Here is a 20,441-nt window from a genome sequence, read left to right as displayed (position 1 = left end):
CTTTTCTTGGTTATTCACTTTTGTCCCCCGTTAGCAGTATGTCTTACATATTTTAAGATTCAGAGTTGAAATTCTAAATTCCTTTTACTCACGGGAAATTAGATTTTAGTGTTTTGCACAATGCCAAATACATAGTGGACACTTAATAAGCGTTCGTTTGTAGTAATAGCCTCTTTGGTTTTCTATTTCATAGAATTTCACCAAAGATGATTATTTTTGACTGACTTTTAAATGGCTACATGAATTCTTGACCCTCAGCCTAAGTAAATTTTTTCATTGTGGATCACAATACCTACTTTCTCTTTTCCTTCTTCATTTTACTCTTAAAAATATTAATGTGCAAATTTGGAAGTGTCAGTTTCACAATTGCTAACCTACTTGAAGTGTTTTGAAAAATGAAATTAAGGAAAATTTAGAGAAGTGATTTATTACCTTAAAATAATTAATAGCAAGATTCTTCTTAATATGTTATGTCATAGTCACATCATTTATTTATTTACTGATTCATTCTTGGTTCAGCCAGTCATCCATTTAATAAATGTGTTTCAGTCCTTATCATATGTGCAAGGTGCTAGTATTATGAAGAGGAATTCAACACAGCTGATATGTGGAGGGATGTCTTTAATTTATATTTAAATCTCTGTGTGAGATTTGAAATATTACAAAAGACTAGAATATAAATCAGGTGGAAAAAGGGACAGCAAAGAACTGCAAGGAATTTAACCTTTTCTGGCATCCAGCTTGACCATTCTATAAAATATATTTAGCAAATAATATTCTGATATTTTGATTTGAAAGCATGAGGCTGTAGCTCTTTCATAAATGAAAGATTTTTAGAGGTACTTATAGCATCTGCTTATTACTCTAAATCTTTGTGTCATATATTGTTGCAGTGAGTTTGTGAGGATTGAATTCAGTATTTAGAAATAATGATTATTGAAAAACATGAATACAAACATGTGCATCTTAGGAAAGTTATGTCAGATGAATTAGTTAATACCTGAATAGTTCAAAATGATGAATAATTGTTAGAATTATAACATATTATAAATTATCTTGACTACAGATATAGGGATGTTATAATTTGATAATTCAGAAAAGGGCTGAATAACAATCATTCTCCCATTAATCTCTTTACAATTCCAGTGTGTTTTGTAAGAAATAATTTTCCATGAGTGAAATAATGTAATTGCCTTCTCTCTCTCTATATATATATTTTGTATATAGATGACCAGATTAAGACATGAAAACATTAGTGAGATAAAAACCAAAGATTTCTCTAATGGGCAGTTTGTTTGTAAGAATGATGGAGATGATACAGAGTAGCTCATATATTTACATGCCTAAGTGAATTTTATTCTGTGTTTTTATTTAAACATGAATAATAAATGAATCTGTAGATCAGCAAGGAGGTTTAAAGTATTCAAAAAGCAAAAGTTAGGACATTTGGGGTTTAATTTTTTTCATTTACTTAAAATGGAAAGGATATTATTTAACCTTTGAGCTGGGTAATGTTAATAGTTCACGGAGGATGCAAAATGATTCTTTTTTCTCTTTTGGTGCTCCTTTAATGAATAAACATCATTTTTTTTAATACTGTCAAAGCACTTTGGAGAATGGAATTGTAGCTGCACAACTTGTATTAAAGTGAAGTTACTCTTACAATTCTGTTATTCTGTTTTCTTTTTTTCCAAATTTTATTTTAAAGACAGTCTTTTTTTTTTTTTTTTTTTTTTTTTTTGAGACGGAGTCTCACTCTGTCGCCCAGGCTGGAGTGCAGTGGCGCTGATCTCGGCTCACTGCAACCTCTGCCTCCCAGGTTCAAGCAATTCTCCTGCCTCCACCTCCAGAGTAGCTGGGACTACAGGCGTGTGCCACCACGTCCAGCTAATTTTTTGTATTTTTAGTAGAGACAGGGTTTCACCGTGTTAGCCAGGATGGTCTCTATCTCCTGAGCTTGTGATCCGCCTGCCTTGGCCTCCCAAAGTGCTGGGATTACAGGCATAAGCCACCGCGCCCGGCCTGGAAAATATTTTTTATCTCCCTTTATTTCTTTGATTATCTGCCCCCCTCCCATGCTTAGCCTAGTTTTTACATACTTTTATTTAATATTAATATTTTATAAGTTTTAATATTTATTTTCAGTCTTTTCTTTCCCCTTCCCCCTCCAAAACAGGCTTGGAACTAAACTCATCTTTATCTATTAATGTTAAATGAGAATAGTAAAGTTGGAATTAGAGCAAGTACATGTTATTTTTAAACTGATTACTAATTCAGTAATTCATAACTAATTAAATGTCTTTATTTTTCTAGACCCTTACTCTCCTCCTTTTTTCTTTCTTGCCCATCTCATTATCTTATGAGTAATTTGTGTTTTTAAGTTTTTTTCTCCCTAGATAATAGAAAGGGAAAGAAGGTAGAACATAAATAAGGATTACTTAATAATTTTTCATTCAGTTATTTAGCTGTGTTTGCCACTGGCAAAAATATTTCTCTACTATCTTTGTATATATTGAATAATACATTATTTTTAAACTATATATATCAGTTACTCTTATCAGTCCAAAAGCTTATAGAATTAATCCTCCTCCTCCTTTTCCTTTTCCCCTTCTTCCTCCTCATCTTCCTCCTTCTCCTTCTTTCTTCTTCCTTTCCTCTTCTCCTTCTTCTTCATTTTTCTTTCTTCTTCCTTCTTTCTTCTTCTTCCTTCTTCTTTCTTCTCTTCTCCTCTTCTTCTTCTTCTTCTTCTTCTTCTTCTTCTTCTTCTTTTCTTTTTTGAATATATAGAGACAGGGATCTCTCTATGTTGCGCAGGCTGGTCTGGAACTCTTGCGCTCAAGTGACCCTCTCACCTGAGCCTCCTGAGTAGCTGGAACTACAGGCATGAGCCACTGTGCCTGGCTCTGCAAGACTGATGTAGCAATCTTTTTGTTTGGGGCTGGGGGGACAAGGTTGTTGCTATGTTGCCCAGGCTGGCCTCCAATTGCTGGGCTTAAGCAACAAGCCCCCTTCTCTTATCACTCCCCATTACTAGCTCCAACTGTTCCTATTTACTTATAGTCCTGAAATACAGTAGTCCCCCTGTATCCTGAGGGGATATGTTCCAAGACCCCCATTGGATGCCTGAAACTGGGCATAATACTGAATTCGATTGCTGGCAATCAGAACACGTTTCTGTTCACATCTTCTACCCATAAATTTAATGCCTTTTCCATCTTAACTAAGCACTTATCACATACTATGGCTGTAACTTTTGCAGTTTGAGGTGCTATATTAGTCCATTTTGTGTTGCTATAAACGAATACCTGAGGCTGGGTAATTTATAAAGGAAAGAGGCTTTATTTGGCTCACAGTTAGGCAGGCTGTACAGCAAGCATGGTACCAGCACCTGCTTCTGGTGAGGACCTCAGGAAACTTTCAGTTATGGTGGAAGGCAAAGGGGGAGCAGGTGTGTTGCCTGGTGAGAGATCAAGAGTTGCCAGCCTCTTTAAGGCAACTAGCTCTTACGTAAACTAATACAGTGAGAATTCACTTGTTACTCATCACCTCCCACTAGGTTCCACCTCCCACATTGAGGGTCACATTTCAACATGAAATTTGGAGGGGACAAACATCTAAACTCTATCAGGTGCAGTAGCAGAATTAGTACAAATATCTTTTTCCTTCTTCACAATCTCACAGATAGAATATTCATTGTTACTGTAGATCTTGGCAGCCTCAGCATTCAATTTCTTTTCCCCTTGTTAAGTTGAAAACTTTTACCTTTTCACTTAAGAGGAAGTGCTTTATGGCTTCCCTTTGGCATATCCAAATTGCCAGCATCACTATTCTTGAGCTTTGGGGCCATTATTAAATAAAATGAGGATTACTTGAACACAGGCACTGTGATACTGTGACAGTTTATCTGATAAGAGAGCAAGCTACTAAGTAACTAATGAGTGAGGAGCATATACAGCATGGACATGCCAGACAAAGGGATAATTCACATCCTGGGTGGGATAGAGTGGAACAGCACGAGATTGCTACTCTGAGCAGTGTGCAAGTTAAAATTTATGCATTATTTCTAGAATTTTCCATTTAATATTTTTGGACCAATATTGACTTCAGGATAACAAACTGGTAAGCGAAATCATGGATAAGCAGGGACTACTGTATTTCCAGATTTCTTTTCCCTCTGTGCCTTTGCACATACTGTTTCCTCTACTGAGAGCATATTTCTGCTATTGCCCTTCCCTTTCTTATCACCTGGCAAGCTCTTTTTAGCTTGCTCAGAGGTTATTTCCTGAAGCCAGTTTATTACACTTCCTCCTTTTCTGTATTCCTCCTATAGCATCTGATGTATGCCTTTAAGATGACTATACTGTAGTGTTTTATCACCTCCCTTGACTTTGAGCTCCATGAGAACATAAATGGATTATTTCACCTCTCTTCATGATTTGGACAGAACACTCAATTGTTAGACTGGAAAGGAGAAAGGAAACTAAAGTTTGAGTGTCTCTTATGTGCCAGGGAATGTGCTTAATTGTGTTGTTTTAGACACAATGGAATAAATTCAATTGCCACAATAAATTTTGTAAGAACATACTATCATAATTAGTATATATTTTTATTACATATTATCTCCATCATATAGTTCAGAAAACTGAAATTAATTAATTTCCCCAGTTATTAAATACTAGAGCCAGGACTCGAACCAAGGCCTGTTTTGACTCTACGGTCTCCGGTTATTTCATTTTACCGTGCTGTTTCTTTACTACTAGTGTAATAACTGATGATATGATCTTGTGTAATGTAAAGAACATGGACTTGGACATCATACAGACCTGGATTTGCGTTCTAGTTTACCATTTAATGTTGACAAGTGTCTTAATCGCTATAAATCTCTGTTTCCCCCCTTTAAAAAATGTGGTTGTTATCATTATTTACTTTAGAGGATTATTGTGAGAATTAAATGAAATAATGTATTAGAGGGTTTTGTGCAGTGCTGGGCACATGATACATGCTTTATAAGATGCTAGTTGTATCTTATCTGATCAACAGATAAGTTGATCAACAGGTAGTTGATCTTATCATAGCTACAAGCAACAGAAAAACTTACAGTGGCTTACAGTGGCTTAGCAAAAAAACTTTTAAATGGCTTCACATAATAAAAAGTTTGGAGATAGTCTTCAATGACTTAAGTTTCTTTCTTTCTTTCTTTCTCATAGTCTTAGGATATCTGTGAAGTTGCAGGTGTTACATTTAAAGCAGAAAAAGGAATGGTATCATCTGTGTCTATATCTTTTATTAGAAGAGAAAAAACCCTTTCCAGATGTTTCCTTTGTATCTCACTGGCTGGAATTGGTTACATGGAATACTGTAATAGCTTAGCTGCTCTCCTAACTCCAGTCTTGCCATTATCTAAGCGGTGAAAAACACTGGAAAAGTGGAGAACAAGTTGATTGTGATTAGATCAACAATTATTCTTCTACTAGGGATGAGCACATTGCTCCCTCATATAAAGTTACAGAAGTGTCTTGTACAGTTCTGGTGGTGGTGGTGATGATGATGCTATGTGATGACATAGCACTGAAAACCATTGCAAGGTATGCTTATCATTTCATTAGTCTGAAGCAGTTAATAAGTAAGCATTGTGCATTGTTTTAATCCATATCACATAAAGACTAAGAGTAGCTCAGCTATGTCCTTATATTTAAGTGCTAACATTTTACAAAATTGGCTTTACAGGCATTTTCTTATCTCATTAGCTTAAGAATGCTTTAAAAAATGCTGCTTCTGTTACTTCTGATTGTTCCTACCCTCCTGACACACACATCAAACAACAAAACCAAGTGGACAACCGCCACTACCAGATATATAACAAAGAAACCCCTTAACATTGCTGGAGTCCCTCTGATAGTTTTTTGTCTCCTGCTCTTTTTGGAAATCTATAGCTTCAATGTCAACTTCCGGAAGATGATAGTATTCTTAAGGCCACTTTTTCTACCCCTAATATCTCATGTTGGGATTTCCCCTTTCACTCTTACCAGACTCAGTGAAAACAAAGGGATCTGCTATAGTTCTGCCTTCTACCCCTCAGCTTCCTATTATTGGAGCCTTCCACAATTATTAGATCTCCTTCTGCCTTCTCACCCTGTTGATTTTGGGCTGATTGGGAGAGAAGAGGAAAACTGAACTGTGAAGCTCTTGCTGCGTTGCCAGTGATTGGGAGGATATTACCCAATGCTCGCTTGGGTTCTGGAATGAATTTTGCCATAGAAACTGGTATAATGGATGTTTGGGTTGTGTACTATTATTGCTTCTCTAGTTCAACTACATTTTGGCTTTGGAGGACTGGCCTGAGATCTATAAAATACCACTATATATGATTCCTTTAGGGAAATACTTTGACTGCCAACCAATTTGAAAACAAACATTCAGAGTAGAATATATTAATATCATGAGTTGAATGACCTATGTTTGGGTTTTTACCATTCTGTACCTTGATAGGATGCTAGAGTAATACACACTCGTCCCCAGTAAAAAGGCAGAAGCTAAGGACATGGATAATTAGTTGCCTGATTAGTCCCTCTATAATAAAAAAGTTAAGAACATGGAAAATCCATCTTGGTTGCAGAATGAAGTATGTTCTTTCCTATGGGTACTTCATATGTATTAATTTTCTTTTTAATATTTACATGTTGAAGCAGTTATTTTTCCATTAGGTCTTTACTCAGAGAGCTTAGAGATCTATATGTGTAGAGAATTAACATCTGATTATTGCATGATTTCATTCTTTGGCTTAACTAAATTGTTTTACAAATTGAATAATTGTTTACTTTTGTATTTTAAAAATTTTCTTCCAGTGTTTTCTCAAGCAAATCAATGTTAATGCCAGATTTTCTAGATCCTTAGATTTACTAGATGGTTTTTAGTCATTCAGAAGCCACTTATAATTTAGTAGAGTAATAAACATAATAATGATTATCAGGTTCAGCTTCCAAATATTTGAGAGAGAGCATATGTATACTTTACTGTGACAACTTTTAGAAACTGTTTTGAGATAGATGAAGAAAAGGCAGAAGATATGTTGAGAAGCAGATGTTGTATGACGGAAGTACCCAGCTGTGCACTAACAAAATGAATCTCATGCCGATTAGTTAACAATTCTTTGGCAGTCAGAGACATATGTAAAGCAGTGAACACAGCATGGAGAAATAAAAAAAAATTAAAAGCATTTTCTAAGCCTAAAACATTGGCAGTATCTAGTCTACCATATGTGTTACTGAAGAATTGGTTTTATTGTGGATAAGTCATACCAAGGTCACTTGCAAAAAAAATTGGTTAACCCATTAGAGTCTTCATTCTCAAAAATATATATGTGTATATATATATATGATCATTATGTATTTCATATATATAACGTACAGGCATATTATATGTCATGTATACAATGATCGTATATATAATGATCATAGCAGTGAGTTTATATATGTATTATATATCATACATATATATATATATAAAACTCCTGGGCTCAAGGGATCCTCCCACCTCAGCCTCTCGAGTTGGTGGGATTACAAGCTACTGTAACTGGCTCCATAGCCTTAGTTTAGATTCTTCATCATCCTTATCTTGACTATTGTGTTAGCCTCACAGCTGCTAGTTTTGTCTGATACAGTAGATAGTTTAGATTGTTTAATGATTTCTTCATAACATATATGTTAAAGTATAAGATCCTCAAAATTTATAATTTGCCCTCAGTTTATATTAGCTGGGCATTTCCATCTTGTATTATATTGTAAATTCTTTGAGTGGAGCCTAACATCTTTTTATTCATCACTATGTTGTGGACAAAGTAACTACTCAGCTAGTAGTTGTTGACTTAATGGGATAGACCTAGGCAGATTCTTGGCTTAGCAATTCAGTATGCCTTGCTCAAATTAAAACGAATTATTCTGTGTAGTAGGAATAATAACATTATTTTAATATATTAATAATTCACACATAATTTTACAGTAGTAATATATACAGCCCGCTGGTTCTGTTAATTTGAATTAGTAAGATGTTAAGCTATTATGTGCAATGGTTCTGAGTTCCAGTAGTTCTGATTAGAGTTGAAAATTTTTAATGCACAGAATATAGTAATGTCTGCCTTCTTGAAGACTAGCAGGAAGCTTTGTTTTGGTTAGAATTACTTTCTTTTTCCTAGAAGGGAATTAATGGAATTGAGTAATAACAAGAGCATACACTAGGTTTTGGATATTTATTGTGGTACAGAGTAAAAATTAGCAGACGACTCATTAGAAGTTTTACTCTTGATCAGAAGTTTATAAAGCTTATTTTAAAAGCTTATAGTCTTTACCTTGTATAAATAAGTCTTTAACCAAGATCATTTATGATGCTTAGAATGTACCAATGATTCGTTACTTACCCTAATGGAATATTGTGAGTAACTGGTACAATCCCATCCGTAGTTTTTGTTTTAGTTTGCAACTTTTCTTTTTAAAGTCCCTTTTAACCTAAAGTTTGATTAATACATTGAAATGTGATAAAAATTGTTGGTTACCTGTTGTGACATTGTTTTTAAGAGAAGTGTTTATATCATGAAAACAAGTTTCTTACAGACAGACTATATGTTTTATATATTTATTCATTTTGTAAAAATTGAGGTATAATTTACATATGGTAAAATTTACCCTTTTATAGTATGCATTTCAGTGGTTTTTAGTGTATTCACAAAGTTATGCAACTATCAGAAGAGGATTTTGGTAAGACGGAGTGGGAAGCATCAGAAGGTCTTACCTCACCTAGACAATAACTGCACTGGCAGAATCTGTCTGATATAACTATTTTGGATCTCTGGAGTCTACTGAAGGCTTTCACTTTCCAGGGAGAAGGTTTGGATCTAATTGTGGTTATTTTTGGTCAGTTACAGCTCTTCGCATGGTAGCAGCTACCCATCCACTACCCCAGCCCCATGGCAAGCAGTTGTGCCAACAGGTGTTCCAGAAACAGTTTTCACACAGCTCATGGGAGCTAGAGTGGGCAAAAAGCACCTTGTCCTCCAAATATTGGGGATCTGTGCTCTGATTGCTATTTCTGCTCACAGAGGTGCAGAGAGAGGATGGCAGCCTTTGTTGTATACCTACCCCCATTGTTGCAGTCCCCTCCCCCTTCAGCTGAAGTGATTTCCAGGGGATTTAAAGGGTTAGCACCTTTACCTCCTCATTTTTCTCTTTTTGGGAGCAGACATGAAAGGCTAGAATATTCAAAAACAATGGCATATGTGAGGAAAAATTAGAAAGTGACTGTGCATGCCCAGGGAAAGGCACAGGTTTGGAAAAGACCTGGGAAAACCTTAAGTTTACATTTCAGGCTGATCATTGGCACAAAGACAATACCAATCAAGACAAAAACAATAAATAGAAATAACAACAAAACCCAGCAAACCCTGAGGAAAGAGGAGAGTCTGATTTCCAGAGTAACCATATTATTAGATTCTAGTTTTCAACATAAAAATGACAAGGCATACAAAGAAACAGAAAAGTATGGCTCATTCCAAGGAAAAAACTGAATCAACAGAAACTGTTCCTGAAAAAGACCTCATGTCAAATCTACTTGACAAAGACTTTGAACAACTGTCTTAAAGATGCTTAGGGAACTAAAGGAAGACGTGGGGAAAGTCAAGAACATAATGTATGAACAAAGTGGAAATCTCAATAAACGGAAAACCTAAAAAGAAACCAAAAAGAAATTCTGGAGCTAGAAAATAAAATAATTAAAATGAAAAATCCATTAGCAGAATTTAAAGGCATATTTGAGCAGGCAGAAGAATGAATCAGCAAACTTGAAGAGAGAATAATGGAAATTATTGAGTCTGAGGAACAGAAAGAAAAAATACTGAAGAAAAATAAACAGAGCTTAAGGAATCTGTGTGACACTATCAAGTGGACCAACATAAACATTGTTGGAGTCCCAGAAGGAGAAGAGGGAGAGAAAGGGGAAGAGGGAATATTTGAAGGCTTAATGCTGAAAACTTTTCAAAGCTGGTGAAATACATGAATATAAACATCCAAGAAGTTCAATGAACTCCAAGTAGTGTGAACCCAAAGAGACCCACACCAAGGCACATAATCATACTTTGACAGCCAGGTGTGGTGGTTTGTGCCTACAGTCCCAGCTACTCAGGAGGCTGAGGTGAGAGGATCATTTGAGGCCAGGAATTCAAGGTCAGCCTGGGCAACATAGTGAGAACCCACCTCTCTAAAAAATAATAATAAAAAAATGAGTCAGGTGTGTTGGCATGCACCTGTAGTCCCAGTTACTCAGGATACTTGGGAGGCTGAGATGAGAGATTGCTTGAGCCTAGGAGTTTGCTGTGATTATGCCACCACACTCCAGCCTAGGCAACAGAGCAAGACCCTATCTCTTAAAAAATCATATTTTTGAATGACAGAGAATCTTGAAAGCAGTGAGAGAAGCAACTTATCACATACCAGGGATCCTTAATATTATTATTGGCAGATTTCTCATCAGAAACTTTGGAGGCCAAAAGGCTGTGGGCTGGCATATTCAAAGTACTAAAAGAAATCAACTATCAGCCAATAATTCTATGTCTGGCAAAACTGTCCTACCAAAGTGAGGGAGAAATTAAGACATTCTCAGATAAACAAAAGATGAGGGATTTCATTACCACTGGATCTGTCCTGCAAGAAGTGCTTAAGGGAGTACTGCAGAGTGTAATGAAAGAAGACTAGACAGTAACTCACAGCTGTATGAAAAAATAAAGATCTCAATAAAGGTATATACATGGGTAATTATGAAAGCAAGTATTATTGTAACAACAGTTTGTAACCCCACTTTTTTTGTTTTCTTCATGATTTAAGAGTAATACATTAAGAAAAACAATTAGTCCAAAAGCTAGTATTATTGTCACTTTGGTTTGTAACTCCACATTTTTTTCTACATAATTTAAGAAACTATCACATTTAAAATAATTATTAGTTTTTGTTTTTGGCCACACAGTGTCTAAAGATATAATTTTTTGACATCAACAGCCAAAAGGGGAGGAAATGGAGCTGTTATGGGAGCAGAGTTTTAGTATGTTGTTGAAGTTAAGCTGGTAATAATTTAAATTAGAATGTTTTAACTTTAGCATGTTAAATGTAATCCCCATAGTAACCACAAAGAAAATAGCTATAGAATATACACAAAAGGAAATAAGGAAGGAATTTAAACATTTTACTACAACAAAGTCAGTGAAATACAAAGAAGGCAGTAATGCAGGAAATGATGGACAAAAATGTATAAAGCATATAGAAAACAAATAGCAAAATGACAGAAGTATATATCAATAAATGCTTTAAACTTAAATGTGTTAAACTCTTCAACCAAAAGACAGAGATTGGCAGAATGGATTAGAAAAACATGATTCACTTATATCCTGTCTACAGGAGGCTCACTTTAGATCCAGAGACACAAATAGATTGAAAGTGAAAGGATTGAAAAAGATACTCCATGCAATAGTAACCAAAAGAGAGCAAGAGTGTCTATACTGTTATCAGACAAAATAGGCTTTAAATCAAAATGTTGTAAGAGACAAAGAAGGACATTATATATTAATAAATGGTTCAATACAGCAAGAGGATACAACAATTAAAATCTGACATATGCCACAACATGGATGAATCTTCAGAACATTATGCTGAGATAAGTCTGTCACAGAAAGACAAATACTATATGGTTCTACTTATGCGGTATAGAGTGTAGTCAAAAATCATAGAGACAGGAAGTAGTATGGTGGTTGCCAGGGGTGCAGTGGAGGATAGAATGCAGAATTAGTATTTAATGGGTACACAGTTTCATTTTGGTGTGATAAAAATGTTTTGAATAGTGATGATGGTTGCATGATGGTGTGAATGTATTTAGTACTACTGAACTGTACACTTAAAAATGATTAATATGTTAACTTTATGTTATGTGTATTTTACAACTATGACAGTCTATTTTGTGCTGCTATAACAGAAAACCTGAGATTAGGTCATTTATAATGAATGGAAATATATTTCTCACAGTTTTAGAACTGGGAAGTCCAAGTCAGGGACTGGCATCTGGCAAGGACCTTCTTGCTGCATTGTCCCATGGCAAAAGGGCAAAGAGAGGGCAAGGGAAAGGAAAGGGGATCAAATTCATTTTTTATGAGAAACCTACTTCTGAGACAGTAGCATTAAATCATTCATAAGGGCACAGCCCTCATGGGCTAATCACCTCTTAAAGGTATCACCTCTTAATACAATTACAATGGGAATTAAACTTCAACGTAACTTTGGGAGGGGATAAATATTAAAAACATAGCAATCACAATAAAACTGGGAAATTAAAAAAAAATTGTGCGGCTGGGAGCGGTGGCTCACGCCTGTAATCCCAGCACTTTGGGAGGCTGAGGCAGGTGGATCACCTGAGGTCAGGAGTTGGAGACCAACCTGGCCAAAATTGTGAAATCCTGTCTCTACTAAAAATACAAAAATTAGCCGTGTGTGGTGGCATGTGCCTGTAATTCCAGCTACTTGGGAGGCAGAGACAGGAAAATTGCTTGAATCTGGGAGGCGGACGTTGCAGTAGAGCCGAGATCACGCCACTGCACTCCAGCCTGGGTGACAGAACAAGACTGTGTCTCAAAAAAAAAAAAAATTGTGCAACTATCATCAATATATAATTCCAGAACATTTTTATCACCCCAAAGGAAACCCATATTATTCATTAGCAGTTACTTTTCTGCTTAGCCCCTGGCAACCACTAAATGACTAAAAATAAAAGCTGAAGCTATGATAGGAATGTCTTATTCTAATTTTGGTAATATTCATTATATTTTAAGTATACAGATGTAAATAATGGGCAAATAATGCTTTTAATTATTTTCTTTAACCCGTCTTAGAGCCAAGAAGCTTCTTTCAAGGCAGTAGTACATGGTGGAGGCTATCAGAGTTTCTAGAATAATTATCTAGGCTGAAAGTCATATCTGGGCTTTTTGGTGATCTTTCTATGTGAGCACGTACAGCTAATTTGACTAATTCTCTTCAAATATTTCTTGAAGATGTATGTTACAACAAGGCTTAGGTTATAATATTAGAATAGGCCTTCTCTTTTGAGTGGAGTAATATGATTATTCTAATAAAGATCCTTTCTTCACTGAGGCTACTGTTTGGGAGTTGAAGTAACTGGGAAATTTGAACCTACCCTTCTCCTTTCACATTATATCACCAGTATAAGAGCAGAATTGTCAGATATTCCGTTAAATATTGGATACGAAATGTTTTTTAATTGATAAATAATTTGCGTGTGGCAGTATTTCTACATTCTTGTCCTGTAAACTAATATCAGAGTTCTTTGGTTGCTGTGACATGCCTCCTCAGATTAATAGTGAGATTTCTTCCTGTAGGTAACCCTAATTTCTTTTAAAGCAATGATTTATGGTATTATGATCTAAATGCCTTTTTTTTTAAGAGATGGGATCTCACCATGTTGCCCAGGCTGAGCTCAAGCTATCCTCCCACCTCACCTTGGCTTCCCAAAGTGCTGGGATTACAGGCATGAGCCACCATACCCGGCCCTCGATGCATTTTTAATGTTACATTAGTTGCTAAAAAATAAAACATAAAAAAGAGGCCGGGCACAGTCGATCACGCCTGTAATTCCAGCACTTTGAGAGGCGAGGTGGGCAGATCACCTGAGGTCGGGAGTTCAAGAGCAGCCTGACCAACATAGAGAAACCCCATCTCTACTAAAAATACAAAATTAGCCAGGCGTGGTAGCGCATGCCTGTAATCCCAGCTACCTGAGAGGCTGAGGCAGGGAAATTGCTTGAACCTGGGAGGCAGAGGTTGTGGTGAGCCGAGATCACGCTATTGCACTCCAGCCTGGGCAACAAGAGCAAAACTTCATTTCAAAAAAAAAAAAAAATATTTTGCAATATCAGGGGGCAATAATGTGATATACTGGATAGTAAAAAGTTAATGAGGACATAGATGCCTAGTCTAAGCAAAATAGGTAAGTTGCTGATCGTAATTGATGATGAGAATGACGTCATAGTGGAATAGCAGATAATGCATGAGTGGTGAATTTCCTCATTTAGTCTTACTTTGAGGCAGCAAATAAATCCTTTATAAGTGTTGCATTACTTTTATGGTGTGTGTGTGTGTGTGTGACAGAGAGAGAGAGGCTTCAATCCTTAAATCATGTAATATTAAGAAAAAACAAATGAATTCACTTAGAAGATTTGGGGCTGGATCTATATTTTTTCATCATTTTAACATTTGGGGGTTAAAATTTCCAGACCGTTGGAGACGACATCCATCCAGAACAGAGTAGATCCTGGAGATTCTGGATAAATTATCTGCAAGTGCATTTTTTTCCCAATAGATTGAGTTTATTATCAACATTCAGTTTGCTGATTAAAAAATTTTTCAGTATATCAATATTGAACTCGAGTTGGAAGAGGCGAGTCTGGTCTCAAAATGGAGGGCCATGATCCAAAGGAACCAGAGAAGTTGAGAAAACTGTTTATTGGTGGTCTGAGCTTTGAAACTACAGATGATAGTTTAAGAGAACATTTTGAGAAATGGGGCACACTCACAGATTGTGTGGTAATGAGAGACCCCCAAACAAAACGTTCCAGGGGCTTTGGTTTTGTGACTTATTCTTGTGTTGAAGAGGTGGATGCAGCAATGTGTGCTTGACCACACAAGGTTGATGGGCGTGTAGTGGAACCAAAGAGAGCTGTTTCTAGAGAGGATTCTGTAAAGCCTGGTGCCCATCTGACAGTGAAGAAAATTTTTGTTGGTGGTATTAAAGAAGATACAGAAGAATATAATTTGAGAGACTTCTTTGAAAAGTATGGCAAGATTGAAACCATAGAAGTTATGGAAGACAGGCAGAGTGGGAAAAAGAGAGGATTTGCTTTTGTAACTTTTGATGAGCATGATACAGTTGATGAAATTGTTGTTCAGAAATACCACACTATTAATGGGCATAATTGTGAAGTGAAAAAGGCCCTTTCTAAACAAGAGATGCAGTCTGCTGGATCACAGAGAGGTCGTGGAGGTGGATCTGGCAATTTTATGGGTCGCGGAGGAAACTTTGGAGGTGGTGGAGGAGCTATGGTGGTGGAGGTGGTGGCAGCAGAGGTAGTTATGGAGGAGGTGCTGGTGGATATAATGGATTTGGAGGTGATGGTGGCAACTATGGCGGTGGTCCTGGTTATAGTAGTAGAGGGGGCTATGGTGGTGGTGGACCAGGATATGGAAACCAAGGTGGTGGATATGGTGGAGATGGTGGAAGATATGATGGTTACAATGAAGGAGGAAATTTTGGTGGTGGTAACTATGGTGGTGGTGGGAACTATAATGATTTTGGAAATTATAGTGGACAACAGCAATCAAATTATGGACCCATGAACGGGGACAGTTCTGGTGGAAGAAGCTCGGGCAGTCCCTATGGTGGTGGTTATGGATCTGGTGGTGGAAGTGGTGGATATGGTAGCAGAAGGTTCGAAAAACAGCAGAAAAGGGCTACAGTTCTTAGTAGGGGAGAGAGAGAGGAGTTGTCAGGAAAACTGCAGCTTACTTTGAGACAGTCCTCCCAAATGCATTAGAGGAACTGTAAAAATCTGCCGCAGAAGGAACGATGATCCATAGTCAGAAAAGTTATTGCAGCTTAAACAGGAAACCCTTCTTGTTCAGGACTGTCGTAGCCACAGTTTGCAAAAAGTGCAGTTATTGATTAATGCAATGTAGTGTCAATTAGATGTACATTCCTGAGGTCTTTTGTCTGTTGTAGCCTTGTCTTTTTCTTTTTCTTTTCATTACATCAAGTATATTGCCCTGTAAATTGTAGTAGTGGTACCAGGAATGAAAAATTGAGGGATTTTTAACTTTTCAAAAAAAAAATTTTTCAGTATATCTGCATAAATGAAATTGGTCCATCATGTGTATTAGAGGAAGCTCCGTTTGTTATCAGGATTATGTTAGCCTGAAGAATGGACTGATAAACTTTCTATAAGGCTTATTACAGGCTTTAACCTGTAAAATTGATCTCATTGTAAACAGCTTTGAGAGTATATAGATAGTTGACTATTTTTCTTCTCTGGTTTCTTCAGATACTCTTCATCATCTTGGATTTGTTTTAATAATTTATATATGTTAAAGAAAATAATCAAAACTGTGCAGATTTATAAATCTTTAAAATTGTACACAATATTATATATTTTAAAACTCCCTACATATGCAGTTTTATCACCCTTCTCATTTATGGTACACCATAAGACTGACTTTTTGATGCCAAGTGTTCTCGAAAATGTCCTAAGGAAGATCATTGCTGGAACAATGTTATTTTTGAGACTTTTGTTCCTTATAAGGAAATAGACATCAATTAAGGAGGGAATTTTTTTTTTGGAGGTGGAAATGGGTAGTATGGTCAAGCAACTATATGTATATTTCCCTGGGGAACACGGCATTAAGAAGAGAAAATAATCCCAACTATTAACAATTTCATCTGTGCAGTGGTTTTTATTCTGCAACATTGTCTTTTCTATTTTTGTACATGTTTTCTAGAAAAGGTAAACATGTAGTAGAAATAAATGTGATGTTAATTGCTATGGCAGTGTGTCTGTACACATTACTTTTTTTCTCCTGTCTACCCACCTTCCATTGGCAATCACCCAACTGGTTAGGTAAATGAGGGTGGATGGATAATAAATGTTTCTTCACAATTACTTCCTTAGCTCTCAAAAGGGATTCTGAAGCATTCCATTATAAGTGCTGCTTACAGACATGCTGAAATGACCACTTTTTGCTCTGGAGTGATATTCTTTGCTTAGTAAAGAACAAGAGATCACAATAGCTTTCTTTCCTGAGCAGAAGCAGGGCAAACTGTTGATTCCTTTTTGTTTTTTTCCTGCAAAGAAAGGACCTTGCTTATGTCACCCAATTTCCCCTTTCAGGAAGGGGAAGTAATTTTTAGTAAGTCAAGGTATGTAGTAGCCATAAGGTCTTCTGTTTAGGATTAAGGTTCAGTGAAGTCATTTGGCATTCATTTATTTTTGGAGTTTTGATCCGAAAGCTGCTTCATTGCAGAATTTTAGTCTGAATTATGTTCTAAAGATTGATGATCTCTCTATGGGACTTCACTGTAACTATTCCATTAGGACATCAGATTTAGCCAAGTATTTGTGTGTTAATTTTGTTGGATTAACTTATGTGCATAGACATACAAACACACACACACACACACACACACACACACACACACACTGAAGCCTCATTGTTCCCTTAAATTTTAATTTTTGATATCTTTTCATAATCTATTGAGGAAAGTTACGATGGGAATGCAGTACTGTGAGTTTGCACTGACAATAAAGGTTGATTTATGACAGCCTCTTAGAAGCAACTACTTTAAAATATTTTATAGTGGGAAAAAACCCCACAAATGCAGTTGTTGTTTTGTATACTTTTTTCTCTGTTGACCTGAATAGGATTAAATAACCTCTAGGGTGATTTGCCCATTCAGCAAAGTGGCACAGGCCAAAAAGTAAGGAGATTAAAGTAGGATGAGGGAGAAACAAGGAAAACATGACAAAGGAAAACCCAAGATTAGAAAGACTCAGTGAAGAAATTTTACTCAAAGAAATAAAGAGGTTTTTTCTTCCTTCACCATCCCCAAAGCAATATAGCAGGAAATCTTACTTTGATTATCCATCAACAAGCAAGAGTGGAATTAATAAGTTGACCAGCAAATTGATACATTCCACTGTGCACGCAAAAGTCAGACCCTTATAAGTAAGCAGTTGCATGATATACTTTTTAAGTATATAAGCGTATATGTTACAGGTTCTTCATGGGAAAGCAGACCAGCTCAGCCTAGCCTGAATGCCACCTAGTGTTCTCTTGTATGTATAGGATACAAGTGGAGCCAATGGTTGATTAATTGAAAATGACAATTAAGGTAGGGAATTACATAAATTGATATAAATTTTCATGAGCATTTGATTTTTAACTTAAAGCATATACTGACTGGAGACTGCTATCATCTTTCTTGCATCAACAACATATAATGCTTGTCTCCTGTTTCCAATTCAAATTTCCATAAAGTAGAACAAGAGCTTAGCAAACTGAGTATGGAATCCTACTCGATTTTTATATTTTTTATAACAATTTTTCTTTTCTAACATTTTGAGATTTACCTTTCCAAAGCTTTCAGTGTTTTCCCAAAACATTTATCTGTTTTCATAGAAACACCCTTTTTGTACTCATATTTCATAACATTTAATTAAATATTAAATTACATAATCACAAATTGGCATAAAAGCAGTGAGAATGAACATAACTTGGTAAAACAGAATGTGAAGACATACTGCTATTGGAGTAGTCTGTTTGATTTAGCTTGCCTGTGGGCAGCTGCATGTTTTAAACAGGAAATGTAGAGCTAGCCCTTACATAGTGGAGATAGCCCATTTGGGGAGTTTCTGCTCTGTTTGATTTGGCTGATGCCTGTATTCTTCTTTAGGGATAATTAGCTATGATAGGCCTTTATGGCTAAGACTTTAAACAATAATACTTGGTGAAGTGAGTTGTTAAGGAGCTAAATATACACATTAGTATGAGAAGAGAGCAACACGCAATCTGATTTCAGAACTGGTGCACTTAACCATCATGCTATCTACTGCTTCCCCTTGTGGGAAGTATTAGCACGCCACTCTATGTCCATAATATAGCAAGTAGATAAGAAATGGTGCATAGGAAATAATATAATTATGCCGACCCTTTTCTATATTAAACATTATTCTCAAAAAACAGAGCATATACCTCAGATATCTCTAGAAGAGTTACCAAAACTGATCTTCTATTAGGTTAACAGTATGCCACTAAATGAGTAAGAACAGGAATTATGCAAGCCATTTATGTAGATGAAATTCAAATAGAATTATAAATAACAAAACTGAAAAAGCCATTTGGTTGATAATTATTATTTGGGATGCATATTTTGCTAGTTTTAAATTAGTTTTCAGGGTCTTCCTCCTTTAGGGGTAGCTTAGCTCAGTCTTTAGCCTGATTCAGTTCAAGAGAAGAAAGGGTAACTACTTTTTACCCATAAGAGGCAGTGCAGCTTACTCTCTGGAGTCAAGCTAACAAGTATGACCTGTCCGTACATTTTAATTTCACTTAGTAGCTGTGTGACCTCGGGCAAGTTACCTTACCTCTCTTGTCTCAGTTACCTCATTATAAAATAGGGATTAGTATCTATTACACAGAATTTCTTTTATTTATTTATTTATTTTATTATACTTTAAGTTCTGGGATACATGTGCAGAATGTGCAGGTTTGTTACATAGGTATATACATGTCATGGTGGTTTGCTGCACCCATCAACCCATCTCTACATTAGGTATTTCTCCTAATGCTATCCCTCCCCTAGCCCCCCATCCCTCGACAGGCCCTGGTGTATGATGTTCCCCTCCCTGTGTCTATGTGTTCTCATTGTTCAACTCCCACTTATGAGTGAGAACATGCGGTATTTGGTTTTCTGTTCTTGTATTACACAGAATTTCAATGAGAATTAAATGGATTCATGTGAAGTTCTTACAACAGTGCCTGGTGTATAGTAAATGCTCAGTAAATGATAGTCATCATCATCCTTATCAACCTTGAAAAAGGGAAATAGTGATATTATTGTTGAAAATATAGCCAGAAACATGAATCTGAAGTACGTAGTATTGGAGATTAGGTAGAGAATAAACAAGAAGTAGAACCAGAGAAGGCATACGTGAAAAATTAATGTGTGGTCCAGAATAGATGTCATAGTTCTGGGCGTTACCTCTTGTTCATTAAAAGATAAATAGTGGGTCAGGGTGGAAATAAAAAAATAAGCTGGAGGAAGGAAATAATAAAAATGACATAGAAATACAGTAGGATAAATTCGAGAGTGGACTTTCTGAAAAATCCCAATAATATATGAGTACCTACAGCAAATCTAATTGGAAAAGAAAAAGAATGGGAGAAATCGTTTAAAAAGTTAAAAAGAGGATCAGGAAGAGATCCTAAATAGTGTGAGAGACTGCTATACAGAGTTGTGCGGTAAGATATTTGGAAATCTTGATGAAATCTAAAATTTCCTAGCAGATATAAAAATCAGCTAGAGAAATAGAAGACTGTGATTATGTCATTCTTCTGCTTGAAATTCCCCTAAATAGCTTCCCATTGTTCTCAAGATAAAGATAGATACTTTCAACTTGTCTTCCAGTCCTCCCTGATCTGACCTGTTTCTTGCCATCCAGGCCTTGCATTCTTTTCCCTTGGGCTCCTGCACTCTGGCCATATTGATCTTCTTTCTGTTCATCTAATACTGTTCTCTTTTGCACCAGGACCTTTGCACGTCCTGTTTGTTTTGTGTGTTTTGAACACTTAATT

At 36.2% G+C, this 20,441-nt stretch overlaps 1 pseudogene; it reads left to right on the top strand.

Moving 5' to 3' along the window:
- Positions 1-1,088: 1,088 nt before the first annotated feature.
- LOC134730716 (heterogeneous nuclear ribonucleoprotein A3-like) lies at positions 1,089-15,846 on the top strand (annotated as a pseudogene).
- Positions 15,847-20,441: the final 4,595 nt, after the last annotated feature.

This window comes from Pan paniscus, chromosome 1 (assembly GCF_029289425.2).
Source record: "Pan paniscus chromosome 1, NHGRI_mPanPan1-v2.0_pri, whole genome shotgun sequence".
NCBI lineage: Eukaryota > Metazoa > Chordata > Mammalia > Primates > Hominidae > Pan > Pan paniscus.
Note: the sequence above shows the minus strand (reverse complement) of the source record. Positions and strands in the feature narration are given on the sequence as shown.